The sequence below is a fragment of the Phoenix dactylifera genome, unplaced genomic scaffold (genome assembly GCF_009389715.1).
Source record: "Phoenix dactylifera cultivar Barhee BC4 unplaced genomic scaffold, palm_55x_up_171113_PBpolish2nd_filt_p 000291F, whole genome shotgun sequence".
NCBI lineage: Eukaryota > Viridiplantae > Streptophyta > Magnoliopsida > Arecales > Arecaceae > Phoenix > Phoenix dactylifera.
Window position 1 is genome coordinate 189070 of NW_024067771.1, and position 2799 is coordinate 191868.

Genomic DNA, 2799 nt, shown 5'->3' on the forward strand with positions numbered 1-2799 from the left:
GAGTTAATGAAATGCCCATCTATCATCAGTTGGTCAATCTTATAGGACAATGCATCTACCTTGCTAGACAGGTCCATAGAAAGACTTATTTCACAAATGGTCCCTTTTCTTTGAGAACTCGGGGGTGCTTGACGAGAACAGGAAGCATGGTGGAGGGAGTTTTCATTAAGATTTTCAAATAATTGTCATGCTTCATTCTCATTTTGAAGCATGAAAGTCCCCCCGCATGCAGCATCAATCATCTGACGGTTTCGTTCAGTCAATCCGTCATAGAAACATTGCACTAACTTCCATTTAGGTATTTGATGATGTGGGCATTTGCGGATTAGGTCCCAAAATCTCTCCCAAGTTTCATGAAATTCCTCTTCCTCAGTTTGGGAGAAGCTTGTGATGGCACGTCTAAACTAGTTCGTTCTTCCTATGGAAAAGTATTTTTTAAGAAATTCTTGTTGCATTTGATCCCAAGAACGAATCGAGTTGGCTTCTAAAGAATTCAGCCATTATTTGGCTCTATCTTTAAGGGAGAAGGGGAATAATCTAAGATTCAGAGCATCATCAGTGAAGTTCTGAATCTTGACAGTGGTGCAAATCTCAAGAAATTCATCTAGATGTTTATATAGGTCTTCAATGGTGAGCCCATAAAAAGATGGGAGCATTTGGATCACACTAGACTTTTTGTCATATTGTACAGCTGCTACTTCAGGTAATCGAATGCAAGATGGGGAAGTGTAAATGGTGGGAGTAAAGTACTCCCTCAGGAGTTTGGGTTGTTGATGCAAAAATAAAATTGTTCTCCCAAGTGCAGGAGAATCGCACAAGTAGTAAATTCTCGGAAGTCCGAGGTCGAATCCTCAGGGAACGAAATATATATGAGATTATTTAATATAATTTTAGATTAATTAATTCGATAAATTTGTGGATTAAAATTATGTTTTGATTTTCAGAAATTAAAATCGGAGAACAATATAGCAATAAACAAAGTTCAATAAAATAAATATGGTAGGGATCTGGAATCTCCCTTGATGATATTGCATCCAAGAAATAAACTCTATGGTTCTTGATTAAAAATGAGTGGTAGGATAGATCTAATCATGGTATATGTTTCATAAACATATGAACTCAATTTCTAAGCATTCGTCGTGCTTTCTACGTCTACGACGAATCAAATACTAAAGCAATCCATATATCAATAATCATAATCCATTTAAGAACTATCTACGAAATAACTACGCATGGATCAAAAACATATCAGTAAATATAATTCATTCAAGGCAAAAGTTTAGAGTTTACTTCAAAGAGCAATACATCAAAGGTTCATCCATCTCCCTCCCTAAGAAATTATCCACTCATTTCATGCATTAATCCCCCTTTCATTTTTCCCTCTTTCTTTTTTTTTTCTTTTTTCTTTTTTTTTCGGAAACAGGGGCTCCCCTGTTTCCCTAACAGGGGCTCCCCTGTTTCCCTCTCTTCTTTTCTCTAATGACAGGGGGAGCTCCTCTGTTTTTTTTTTCTTCAATAGCCCAGACCCCTCCTCCCCAGCCGAGCGGACTCCCTTCATATAGATCCTCCTGCGATGGTTCCCCTGATCGCGCGTGGAGAGGAGCTCAAAACGGACGCCGAGGATTTGGGACTCAGATGATGTGCACGTAACAACCACAGTTCGCTGGGAGCTGATCACATGCGGACTCGGAATGGACTACTGGCCGTAGGATGAGATTTGGATGCGCGAATCTGAGGAAGGCTGAAGATCGTGGGATGCTGGAATCACGAGCTTGGGATGCTGGATTCGGATGATGTGCTGGTGGGGAGAAAAATCCGGAAATGCGGAAGGCTGGATGCAAACGGCCGGATGCTCATGGAAAGAAGTTGAGAGCTAAAGATGAAGCTTGGACGGCTGAAGGTGATTGGATCGCATGCAGGCGGATTGAACGCTGAGAGTTGGAACGTGGAAGCTGAGAATGCTAGGAGATGCTTCACGGACGGTTGGAAGGCGCGTATGGATGAACTCGGAAGCAAACGGATGGGGATACTCTCGAACGGAAGGAGGATTGGAACCGACAGCTGCTAAATCAATGGCAGAAAAACTCGGAAGCTAATCCACATGCGGAAGGCACTCGATCTGATCCGCAGATGTGGGGGGAAACTGCAACTCAGATGCTCTATGGAAGCTGGGAGACTTCACGGGAGGATGAGATGGATGCACTGGAAACTGAACGGTGAAGATGATGAGTTGCACGTGGGCTCCATCGGGCTGAGATGCATGGGCTTCTGGGAATTGGTTGCAGCGAACTGGCTGGCTGAACTTAGGTTCCTTCTAGTGTGCAACTGGGGTTGAACCATGCAGTTGACTGGTCACCTGCGGTGATGCATCTTTTGGGCCCAATGCGCATTTTAACTTTGATTTACGAACACCTGCACCCCACAAAAATAAAATATTAATGCAGCACTGTTATCATTATTTGTTAGTAATAATGCTAATTTAAGTGATGTGTAGAGCGCACTTTTGTGCTCTCATCAGTTGTTCTTTAGCCATCTCAAGAGGTGGGGATGATTCTATTGTTCTGATCTCAGCTCGAATATTTCTAAGGGTCCGTTCTATTTTAGGGTCAAAAGGTAATAGGTCACGTACTCTAGAACGACTCCCTTGCATACACTAGTACTTGATCAATCAAGCATGCAATGAAAGAAAAACACATCAATCCTTGTATTTGTCCTAAAATCACTAGACAGCTCCTAACTGATTTGAAGAGGGCACCTAAACCTCCAATCCGGTCTAATGAACCGAGTTGACCAGGTAAG

The 2799-nt window shown here is 42.3% G+C and overlaps 1 non-coding gene across 1 annotated transcript; it reads left to right on the forward strand.

Annotated features, from left to right (window-relative positions):
• Positions 1 to 300: 300 nt before the first annotated feature.
• Positions 301 to 406, forward strand: LOC120105460. Its single transcript, XR_005507857.1, has one exon. It is a non-coding gene; the product is annotated as a small nucleolar RNA R71 (small nucleolar RNA).
• The last annotated feature ends 2393 nt before the right edge of the window (positions 407 to 2799 follow it).